This window comes from Pezoporus wallicus, unplaced genomic scaffold (assembly GCF_028554395.1).
Source record: "Pezoporus wallicus isolate ANWC-B61680 ecotype Strahan unplaced genomic scaffold, APGP_CSIRO_Pwel_v1 contig_7835, whole genome shotgun sequence".
Lineage (NCBI taxonomy): Eukaryota > Metazoa > Chordata > Aves > Psittaciformes > Psittacidae > Pezoporus > Pezoporus wallicus.
In genome coordinates this window covers 498,218-510,971 of record NW_026636866.1, presented here as the reverse complement: position 1 = coordinate 510,971, position 12,754 = coordinate 498,218, and positions in this window count along the sequence as shown.

Below are 12,754 nucleotides of genomic sequence, written 5' to 3'. Positions count from 1 at the left end.
TCAATATTAACTCTTCAGGAGCCCTTGGGTGGCAACGGGTAGGTTGGCAAGACTTTGGTGTAATTTGCATGCAATTATTCCTGACATTTGCCCCTGGGAATATGGAGCTGTTATTTTAGCAAATTAAAAAAGCAAGGGAGGGAGTTGCTTTCTCTGTTCTCTCTGATCTAGCACAGGGCACCCTGTAAGATGGGAGATATAGTCCCAGTTCATGGCTCTGCCACACTCCCCCATCACATTCCCCTGCTGCGGTCTTCCTCCAAGTGATAACAGAGGTGTCACAAAAAACAAGATACATTAAAGACTGTGAGCTTCTCAAGCACTGGGATAAAGAGGACTGCTAAGTCAGATGGGCAGATATCCATCAATGCCTTGAAACGAATACACCACAATTCACCACGAGAGTAAGGATCCAGTGAATAACCATAAACTGAAATATCACCGCTTGTTAAGTGATTCATTAAACAAGTTGTGGGGGGGTTGCGTGTTTGTCTGTGTTTTGGTTTGGTTTGATTTTGTTTTCCTATTTTTTTTTCATGAACTAGTTGAAAGGGAGCTTGCTTCTGGTTTGACTTTTCATGGTATTTGACTATTTATCTTAAAGGTGTCAGCTCCTGCAGTCGTATGACTATACTTAGTGTTCATTTTCAGATTCATATCTCTAATTTTTGTCGCTTGTAATGAAAACTTTGACAACGTGCATCTAGTGCCCAGTTTTCAAGCCAAAGAAATGGAAACTACAAGACAAAATTAATTCAAAGTAGCTTTTTTCTAACTATTTTTTAAGGTCATAGAACTGTTTCTCAGCCCTAAATACCAGTTTTGAAACTTCTGGAGTTGGCTGTACCCAATGAGGTTTTATTCATTAGTTGATTCATAAGCTTAGAGGACCTATTTGATGCTGGGGCTGGATTTGACTTGAAGCCCTGACAATGAAGCAACATGTAACTGTGCTGCTGGAGGGACAGATTTGTAGATCTGGACCTTGGAGTCATGGTTCCTGCAGGAGATAATCTTTTATCTACTGGGCTTAGCACAGAAGAGAACCTACTGGCATTCAGCATGATGCATCCCAATCTAAACAGATAAATCAAGAGGTTATGTTGTTGCACATATAAACCTGTTATGAGTATTATAACTCTTGGACATAGCCTGCTGACCTTGGCTTTTGTACTGAAAGTATTTAATCCTTTCATTTAAGATTCCCTCATGTCTCTATCAGCTTTCCTAACCATCTCCCTAAGTGGGTAGAAATCAGTAGAAGATGTTGAAATGAGGCGCTGGAGCAACTGCAGTAGGGAAAGACAGTGCAAATAATTTAAATTCTTTTCTTTTTTAATAGGAGTTTAGTGATTTTATGGTGGGAATTATTTCACTCAACACCTGCCAGAGAAGACTGTGTATTGAATGATTCCAGTATTCCCTTCCAGTCCTATGTCCTGCTTTCCTATGACCAGGGAAGACAAAGAAACCTGCACCTCACATGTCTTGCTGAGGTCTTGGTACCCGAGGCACACACTGAGCCCACATCTACACAGACAGGGATACTTCCTAAAGTCTTTCACCTTAAACGGGTCTACTTTCCCTGTCTTGGCCTCACTAGCATACCACTCTTTCATTACTCCATCATGCCCGGGCATCGCTTTTTGATCTTAGCCCAGGAAACTCGTGCAGACCTCTCTGTAATAAATGTTTACAGGGACCAAATGTATCCTTGGGTTCACTGGGGAAGGCCGGAAATCAGAGAGTGATTAAGAGCAGGAAGATGGCATTTCAGCTTCTTTCTCACTGAAGCATGTGGTTTGTTTGAGACTGGGCTCTTTATTATGTATTTCTTCAGATTTAACTTACAGGCTCTTTTTCTTTTCCTGTTCTGAGCAAGCTGCTTATATTTCACAGCTTTACTTGAAGCCACAGCAAAAGCTGTGCTGGAAATGCTACAGCGTGAGTCGGTATCACAGTTCAGCAAATCAGACACCAAATCCCTGGTGCGCCTTGGCAGCTGGGCACGCTCCAGACCAGCCAAGCTGTGGCTGGCAAACCAGGGTGCTCCTGATTCTCCATCTCCTGGGAGCACATCACTGGTAGCGGCAGATCAGGACATGAGATAAGCAAGCTAGGGATCTCTTCATTAACCTTATCTTTCCCCTGTTCCAAAGCATCTATGTAAAAAATACTCCATTTGACACAGCTGTTTTTCACAGGGCTGAGAGCCACATTGAGGCACAGATCATCCCTTTTTGGTTCTACTTCCACTGAGGGGCCCTGGGAACTGGGCAGGGAGACAGCAGGCTTTCAAAACCCAAGCTGTGAAGGAGCAAGAACACTCCTAAAATGTCCTTTCTAAAAGGGAGCCTCCCTTTTCAGTTTAAAATGCTATCTTTGTTACCACCCTCCGAAAACTCTCTAGCAAAGAGCTGAATGTTATTAGAAAAGAGCTGAGTATGGGTGGGTAGACAAGAAAACAAAAGGAAATGGAAGTGCTGGAAATTGATTTTCCATTTGAATCTATTCTTTTTTTATCTTATTTTTAATAAGATTTTATAAGTTTATTGCATTGCTTTCTATTTTCTTTCAGGGTGTGTTATCTTTTGTGACTAGGTTTTGACTAAAATAAACCTAAGATACTAATTAAGGGCAGAATTGGAAACCCAAAGATTTGCTTCTCGTCAATGCCAAGTGGTAAATCCTTTAATGCTCTGGGATTTTGCTCTATAGCTCTAAATTTCCCATTGGTATTTAGTAATCTGCTGATTGCCTTTACTTTCATTCTTTAGTCTTCAGAGTTTTCATGTTAAGGCGCTCACTTACAGTAGCTCTGTGTGTTAAGGGCAATGAGTTAAAAGCTATAGGGTTTTTATGAAATTCCAACCTTGTTTTTTCTATTGAGTTCCCAACTACTGTGTTATATCATACTAATAAGAGCTGTACTCTGGCTGGACAATTGGCAAAGTATTGCAGAGTCCTATGGGAACCATGACATCATTTTCAATTTGCTTATCTGAAGTCCTCCAAAATAACAGGGTGACTGGTGAGCAACTGCATTGCATTTTCACTCCAACCAACTCACCTCTTCCTGCTATGACGTTATGGGAACTGTGTCACTGTGCAGTTTACACCCAATGGCTACTCCCTGGAGGCCTCAGATGCACCTTTCTCCATCACCCCTCAAGGGAATGGAGGTGTTTAGTGACCATTAAGCCTGTCTTTCCATTCCTAAGGGCTAAGCAATAGCAATTGTGAAGGAAAGGACACCACTTCCTTTAATGTATGCCCCTCCAAGTTTGCCTGCAGGCTTAGAGACACCAACGAAGTGTTTCAGGCAGTTTTGTGATAGGGTCTCACAACCTACTTGACACTGGGATCAACAAGAACAGAGGCTGGTGAAATGATCTGGAACAGCTTGGGTACCTCTGGCCATGTTTGGACTGCATTAGCTCAAGAAGACTTTTATTTTTTAGTTTTCTTCACTCCAGCTAATAGTGAAAAAGATGGTCTGTTTACTGTGAGCTGAAGAAAGACGTCATGACAGAGCTGGTTTAACCTTTGCTGTGGGCTCTTCTTTGCTTAGGGAATAAAGACTGGAGGTAGGAATTTTAGAATTGGAGAGAGACTATGACATTTTCCGTTTTACTCATTATCATTCTAAGCATATTGTTTATAGACAGAGAATCTTGGAAAAATCTGTTATGAAATCATCAAGTCCTTTTTTAATTTAATCCAAAATTTTAACATTTTCCTTAACTATGTCCATCTCTCCCTTAGAAAAGATAATCTAGACACTAAGTTTTTAGTAAATTTCTAACACTCAGCTGAAATATTTTATTTTCCCTAGCTAAGGGTCCGTCCATGCTGCCTCCTCTTGTTTTGCAATGAGCACCTTTCAAAGCAAGAGGGCAATGCCATTTTTCACAATGCCATAGTTGTCATTTACCTACTTACTGCTCTTATACCAAAGAATCATTTATCCACTAAAACTTGTACTTGCATTTTCTCACTTGCAAAGAGAGTACACGTTTTACTGCTACCTGCTCAATCCAGCATCTCATATAAGGATTTCTCCCTCATCTCCCAGCCAGGTTGCACTGATGTGCTTTTAAGCATTGGTTCTCAGAATCTGGGTAGTTTAAACCTTTCTAGCAATTTTGGTTAACTAGACTCGGAGAAGAGATCTAAAGCTGCATGTTCTGAGTAATTTGGGAAAACAAAATTGCTTAGGCAGCTTTTGGTAAAACCAATGCCATAAGCTCCCAGCACCTGAAACAGCTGACTTGACAGTACAAGTGAGTGCAGACTAAAGGCTCTAGCTCCCTGCAGTGGGGATGACATAACTGCATGAGGAAGACCTGTTTACATCACCGAGATAACCTATTTCTTTAAAAATAGCAAGGTCAGGGAGGCAATAAAGCTGTCAGCATGGCAATCAGTGGTGATTGTGTTCCACCAGCCACAGGATGGTGGGGACACTCACCAGGCTGGGGACCAGAACAGGGGCTACACAATGAGGATGGCCACGTTTGAGTAAACAAAGTTTCGGCAATACCAGAGTGCTATTGTCTGCTGAACAGCTCTATTTGTGCCAATGATATTTCCAGGTTAGCTCCTCCTAGGCCCATAAAAACCTTCATTTTACTCTTTTTGCTGTTTTTTTTCTCTTTTTTTTTTTTCTTCTCAACGCAATGATGGATAGAGTACCCATAAAACCTCAGGGCATCATGTACGAAATCCCCAAGCCCTGAGTCAGGTGTGGAGCAAATGGTCACCGAGCAGGCTTCCACCTAGTCCAAGATTTGGCTCACATATGTCTATTTTCTGGTCACTGGGGTGCTCCACTCTTTGTTCACTGTGTAAATGAGCATCTGACCGTGGGAATATCTCATACTGAAGTCCAGGCCAAGAATGGAAAGCCATCAGATCTATTCAGCTAAGCAGCCTCATGAGGCACTCACACACTCCAGGTGGGAGCAGAGCCCAATATTTTTATTGTGCTAAGAGTATATATTCTCAGAAAGGAAGATGTTGTGTAGGGTTCACATCCTGTTAGAGCATCGGATATGTTCCAGCTATTGCCGTTTCCCTTTGGATAGCATGTCCCTTAGCTGAGTCTCCAGTTTAGATGCCCCTGGACAATAAGTTACAGTGATTTATCTGTGGGGGGACTTTTGCACATGAGTGTTTTGGGTCAAACTGTACAGTATTGATATTGATTATATATGAGCAAAAGTGTTTAAGAATAAAATATTTCTTGGTGTACCCAAAGTGAAACATAGGCTTGTGCCACTGGTACCACACAGCAAGGCTTTCCCTGTTAAATTAGGCAAGACACCAAGTCTTCACCAAATTTTGGGGAAATTTTTGATTTTCAATTAATTTTTCAGCTTAAAACATCAGGGTTGGAGTTCAGAGACGAGAAAGTCCAAAAAAGGGCATTATCTTCATGTGGGTGAAATCTGGTTGAAGTGAGTGCAGATGCCATTGCCTTGTACAGCTTTCCTTTCCTTTGGTGATGGCTCAGCATCACATTCAGAATAGCTCAAGGTAGTTTTAATCTAAAATTCCTGACAAATGCACCCATCTTCTCTCATCCTGACCAAAATCAGATCGATGAAATAAACCGATTTGAAAGTGAAGCTTCAAATCCAAACTTCCATCACTGTTTAAAAGGGTTAGAGCTGGGATGTGATTCTGAGCAATTGAATGGGATAAAATTGTGGTTGACCACAAAATTTAGTTGCAATTCCAACAAAACTTTTTAAGAGCTTTACGTACCTTTGTTGCTTTGCATAATATTTTTTGTGTGCCATCACATTTATTGATTTTGACGGGGACCATAAACAGGCATACAGTGAGACAAGGCTATTTCCATGGACTATTTTTGTTCTGTACTGGGGAAAGTAAGGGAGAGAAAAGAAAATCTGTTTCTGTAGGTTTTCCAGCTCAAAAAGACATCAGAAAAAAAGAAAGTGTGTGCTTTTATAAATGGAATAGTTTATCAAAGCTTGCCAGTCACCAGATCCTAATTACCTGTTCGTATTACAGCTAATTACATTGATTCTCTATAGATGAGGTGGACTTCTAAAGCAATGAAGGAATTTAAACAGAACGATTTTTCAGTTTTGGTTCTATTTACAGACTGTGGTATGTCAATTTGAAGAAAAGCCAGAATCTGAAACTGAAACGCCAGTGTTTTCTTCTCACTATAATTGGAATCTTTCAATACAAGATTCCAATGTTTGAAGGTGTTCACTGCAAAGTTTGGTCCTTTCCCATGAAGTTTCAATGCTGATGTACAAAGCATTAAATTCGATGTTGGCTGTCTCCTTCTCCTATTGAGCTCAATTGGGATTCTATACTTTGATTCCAGGCAAAGCACAGTCAGGCGAATGCTAAACTCTTCTGGCTGTCCAAAAGATGCTGTGGTCCAGATATCCTTCTCTGGATCTGCAGGCTGTGCTTTGCAGGTAGTACTGGCCTTTCCTGAGTCATCAGTAAAGTGTAACCTTGACTGAAAAGAGAAGTTCTCTTTCTTGGTTGAACAAGATAACAGTGTTGACCTGAAACACAATTGTCATTTAGTGCTTCTTTGGTGCAAGCCTGTTTAGAAGCAAGTTGAATAATGATATTTTTTTTGAGGATAAAAAAATATCTCTTAATGAAGAGACTGGTTTCACCTACACCTCCTTTGCCTCAGGGACTGGGTGTGAAGTGAAGTAGCTCATCACCCATGGGTTTGCCATACTATCTGTAAGGGCGTGAGAAGAGTTGTGTTTGTACCTCTGCCAAGCTATTCCCTGCTGGTCTTTAAGAAACCAACTTGCAAAAAGATCTTTCCTGCAGAGTGTTGCAAGGACTGTCTTGAATTTGGCTTCAGGAAAAGGTTTTATTCATTTTTTTTTTAATCTGGATTGCTTTACACTATTAAAAAACCCCAATAATCACACGTTTGTGTTGCATGAGGCAGAGGACCTACATCACCTACAGTGATGGTGAGCTGGGTGGCAATTATTAAGCACTAGAGCAACACATCAGCATTATTTCAAATCCATTCTTTCATCCAATGCAGCAGTAATATCTTCTGGACAACGGATTTTGGAAAAGTTGAAATGTTTGCTTTACAAAACAGACATAAAGTTTCTCCTTCAAGGTGCTAAATTTGTGCTGAGCTGGTCCAAAACACGACTGCATCTGGCTATGTCTCATGTCTGCTACTAAAAAAATGTCCTAAATTCCAGACAACCTCTGGGGCTTTGAAATAAAACTCATTAATCCTGCATTTGAATTTAATATTTGAAATTTTATCCTAATCTTTTTTTCTTCCACATGAATTAACTTTAGAAAACTTGGAAAGAAACACAGGGGTGTTTTTTTTTTCTTAGGTTGGGATTTTTTTTAGAGAGAGAGAGGGAGAACATTCTTAACAAAGGGTATAAAATTAAACTAGATTTGACCTCTGCCTTTAGCAGATTTTCCACCTGGTCTGTGCAGGAAATCAACTTCTATATAGCAGCTCTTTCATAAGGAATAACATACATGAGTCTGTAAGTGACAGTTTTTCTTGGGTGGACAACAATGTTAGTTACATTTTATGATTAATTGATAAATGTTTTGATATGGTGCCTGGGCTCTGAGTCAAAAATCACTCTAGTTAGATGATCCAGCGCTTGGGAAGCTGAGCCAATTACAGCTCAGGCACAGTGAAAACAATTCTAAAATATTTGAGACTAAAAATGTGCATAGTTGTTAAGGAATCTTGCACGTGGGTGTATGGTGGTATCCTGAATTACAACTGCTTGGTGGGCCAATATCTTGAGGAATGCGGGGAAGTGCAGAGATTCGAGACTCTTGCATCTATATTTCAAAAGACTTGGGAAAACAGAAGAACCACATGGACTCTTGTGGCTGGGCACGTGCTGAGGAAAACCAGACCGTGGGCCAAAATGTACTTTTAGTCCCTTGGGTTACACAAATCCCTTTGCTTTTTTGGGGAAGGCTTTAGGTTTCAAGTCTCCTTCCCTTGACTCCTAACTGGCTCCTCTAGGCTTGCTCTTTTCCCTTTCAGGCTCCAGAACTTACTTTCTACACCAGGCTTCCTAACTTGTCCTCAGATTCGCACCCAGACTCTAAATCCTAATGTTTTTCTAAATGATGTACAAGAAGTAGGACTTCATCATGCCTGTGGCTATAGACCAGATTACCACTACCAGTGCGCTAGCCTGGACTCAGAGGTTGTGGGTGCAGCCCAGCATTGGTGTGAACCTACTTTAGACACAGCTGCTCTTTGTAATGAAGGTCCTCTAGAAGAATAACTTACCTTGCAATTAAGGGCTGCTTTCTCACATTATTAAGAGAACAAAGAAAGAGTCCATATTTTTCTTTCCACAGGTAAGTGAATATGGAGTCATTTTTTGGGTAGGATTTTGGGGTCATCAACTCAAAGTCCATTTGGAAAATTCCTTATTGCAGGTTGCTAATGACTTTGCATGTGACACACTGCCAGCTGTTCCCAACAAAGTCAGTGGAAACAGCGTATCTTCTGGTAACCCAGCCTTCAGGACCTAAAATATTACATGGAGGTTTTGAGGGATGCATGCTTGGGTTTCAGTGCTGCCTCACATCTGGAAACTGGGAAGAAAACTCCGCACATCAGAAATCCTAGTGGCTGTTAGCTGTTTATCATGCATTCTTCATCCAAGGATCTGATCCTAACCCCAAACATTTTGTTGCCTTCAGTGGATTTTTATTCCAAGGTCAAGACCAGGCATCACTTCAATATCTAATGGGTATAGTTACTCATGGGAGCTATTTCATATCACTAAAGCCATAAACCCCTGAAGGGTGTAGATTTGGACAGCTATTGAGGATGTTCAAATAAACTTAGATCTATATATTACTCCACCTTCTTATGACACTTGGCTCATGATATACTGCTGTGTCTACAGAAGGTGGTAAGGAGAGCAAAAGAACATACATTCACATGGAAGAACATCTTTCTTATCCTTGTTTTATGGTGAGGATCCATAAAGAAGGATGTTTCTCTAGCCTGCTAAGTGGTCAAAAATGCAACTTTTCCAGTAATTCCCTTATTTCAGGCACCTTTTGTATGGTATTGTACTCTTTTCCCACCCTCCCTCCATCTTTGACACTGTTTTGATCATAGCTCTTGGATCTAAACACACTTTATTTAACACTGGAGGATTTCTTCGTTGCTGATATGACAGGAAAATTTCTAACAACATACTGTAAGCTTTACTGTTCATGACTTCTTAATCATGCAGATTTTATTTCATGTTAAGCTAGCAACTGAACTCTTCTAATAAACAGAGTAAAATCTAATTAGGCTACTGAAGGGGAACAGAGGAATTTATACTCCTCCAGACACACAGACATTAGGAATTCTTCCTCAAACATACACACAGGCTTTCTGGCAGCAGTCTCATTCAGAAAGTGGCTAATGATCATCCTAATTTGCACTTAGCTGATACTGTTTGGAGTTCCTTGCAGATGGAAAATATACTTCTTTCGTGAGATCATACAGGGTAGCTTGGCCTTGTGGATTGTGCATAGAGAAAAAGAAATCCCAATTTCTAATCCCAAGGCTCGAACTACTTGCTGTGTGGTCTCTCTTCCTCGCTCAGTTTCTCCATGCACAATCTTACTTATCCGGTTCATTCATGGGATTGTGATGATTACTCAGTCATTTGGCTGTAATGTGTTTTAAAAGCAAAAGGCACAATTAAAGCACTGTGATTAGAGACTCAACGGCACCTCCAAAATATATGTATGAGAGATTGACATCAAAGATTAATTTAGCTGGTTTCTTGTCTTCATTGGGCCCATAATTATTTCAAATGTTGCTGGCAAGAGAGCTCAAAAACTGGCAAAGCTTTGCCCCATCCAACCTCAAGGGAAGCAGACCCCCATGCAAGGGGGCACATCTCCCCACACAGAGGACATATAGCCAGACTACATCCAAGATGTCAGGGATATCTCCATGCACACAATGTTTCCTGGCTTACAGACCCATGGTTCATCCAGAGATTATGCCAGTTGAAGCTGTTACCCCTTACAACCAAAACCAGTTCATCTAGCCAACGGGTTCCAGCTTGGGGTCTCTGCTACTTTGGATTGGGATTGATGCATCGTGCAAGGGGCAGAGAGTCCCCCAGCAAGTTTCCTTACAGTTCCCTGCAAAGGACAACCCAAATGTCCCACAGAAGCCCTGGCCTCAACACTAGGAATCATAAGGTATAGAGCCAGAAACTGGCTGTAGAAGTGTGGGCACCATGGAGCCTACCCAAGGCATACAAAACACTGAGAACCCATGCTTGAGGCTTTTCCCTGAGCCTGCCCATTTTCCAGTAGCCTTTCTTCTGCTGGAGAGCTGTCATCTCCTTTTCCAAGACTGTTTAGCTCTTTCTATGTTGCTTGTCAGGATAGTTCATATAAAACCATTAGTCATTCCTTGGGTTTGAATGGAGTGCAGAGAGAGAATAAGACTGGAATAAAAGCTTGGGTTTGTTTATAAGTAAACAGAACCTGACACAGCCTCTGGCAACCTCAGAGACATGTTTCTATTGAGTGCAATAAGGCAGGGTGCCAACCAGCTCTGATCCTCTGGAGGTGACTGGCTCAGGAAGGATTCAGGCCTTAGTGAGTGTAGGTTTCTTCAGGGAAGGGTATAGCCCCAGGAGCAGGAAGAGAAGACCTGCGTGCTTCTATTTAAGATTTTGAATAATCATTTAGAAACAAAACAAGCAAAAAACCCCAACACCAAACAAAAACCCCAAGAAACAACCCTCCTGCAGTGGGCTGGAGCTGATATATCTTCTCATAATACAAAGAGGTTTTGTGACATGGAATCACTGGCCTGAAACCTGGAGGCATTGCTTGGTTTTAAATTATACTTTATTCAGGCAAAACTCCAGTTGATGTGCGAGAGCGCTGGGTCATATTAGGATTTGGCCCACAAGGACAGAGGAGAGCCAAGCTTAGAATGTCACATAAACATATTAGCTAGAGACTTGGCTTTCTCTGAGGTCCCAGGATGGAATAGGACCACAATCTAGTCTTCTGTGATGCACACAAGGAAGTTAAATCTGCCCTGCATGGATTGCTAAGAGAACAGGATCCAAGCATATACACAAGCATCCGTACCACCTCTTCCTCTTCCCGAAACGTCTAGATTATCGTCCTTTTTGTGTGACAGGTAGAAACAGAGCTAGACCGCTTAACCTGTTCTGTGGGGGATGAAAAACTATTAGAAATCAAACCACCAGTTTTTCATGCTGAAGTTGAAAGCGTGTTCTTCCTAGTGATGAGGTATGAAGAGGGCATATTGTTAATTTAAAGCACACTCTATAGCTTTTTGCAGGAGCAAAGTACTTTTGAAAGTTTACAGATGTAGTAGAAATTCCCTGTAGCTTAGGAGTCAGTTTTCTGCCAATCAGAAAGCTGAAGGTACTCTGGTTCGGGCTCCAAAAGTGACATTTTAGCATTACACGTCTTAAATGTAGAGCAATTTTGAGAGAGCATCCTGACAGGTTTTGAACTCTAGAGATATTATTTTCTGGTGCCAAGCTATACAGTCTGGTAAACGCTGCATGCTGCACGCCACACTCGCTCCCTGTATCTCTGCCAGAAACCAATATATGAATTTAAAAAGAAGTATAAGAAATATGGCCCAGGACTAAGGCTTGTGGGTACATTTCAAGTAGGAATTCTCTCTAACATTTAATGTATTAACTGCTCTCACAGCCGTAAGAAGCTGGTATAGGAGGAGGTCCATGTACACGTATAACATATATCGACACCATGGAGAAAGGGCAGGAAACAGAGTGTGTCAGACTGACCAAAGCCCATCTCCATTATGGAGGAAATGGTAAAACTTGGGCCAATGCACTGTATGTCTATTAACTTAATAAGTCTAAAAGTGACTTTGCAGTGGTTCCTGAAAAGGAAGACGGGCATCTGAGAAGGTGTAGATGCTGAGGCACTGATGCAGGATCCATACTTCATGGAACAAGAGGACATCAGCATGTCATGACTGTCTCCACAAAATGGTCAAAAGGAGGAGACTGAAGGAAGTTTAGAATTAGTGCTTCCCAAAAAACCAAACTGTTAAGAGGTGAAAAAAGAAAGCAGTCACCTTCTTGCACTTCCTTTATGTAAGTAAGTAGAGTAGAGAAGAGCTGGGAGAAAGACAGACAGCCTTTTAGGACCTTTAACTGCATAATGAGAATAGATAATCTTTTAATTAAAGCCATAGGTGAATCAATTAGCAATAACTAATTTCAGCTGGTTAGACCGGGAGCTGCACTGCCATAGACAAGTTTATCTCCGAGGGCATCACTGAAATGCAATTGCTTACATCAGCCAGGGTTGGAAACAACTCCCAGATGGGGAATAGCTCAGATGTGGTTCTCATACTTCTCCTTATGTGTCCTGCACTGTCCAGGGCAGAGCCAGCAGACCAGGTGAGAGGACTTTTGAGCTGAGCCCCTTTTGATGTCCTTACATGCAGGAGGCTTAATATTTTAAAACCCTGTCATGGATTAGATAACTTTGGCCCAGAATCTTCTGTTATTCTTAATAAAAGTCAATAGAAGCGTGGAAAAGTACAAAATGTCAACCTATGACCTTATGAAATGTGTGACAGTAGAGAGAAAAGAAAGAAAACCCACCCTTTGGTACATTCTTCGTCCCTCATGCTGTGTTGAGATCCAGAAGTAGAAATCTTTTCTCAATACTAGGGCTT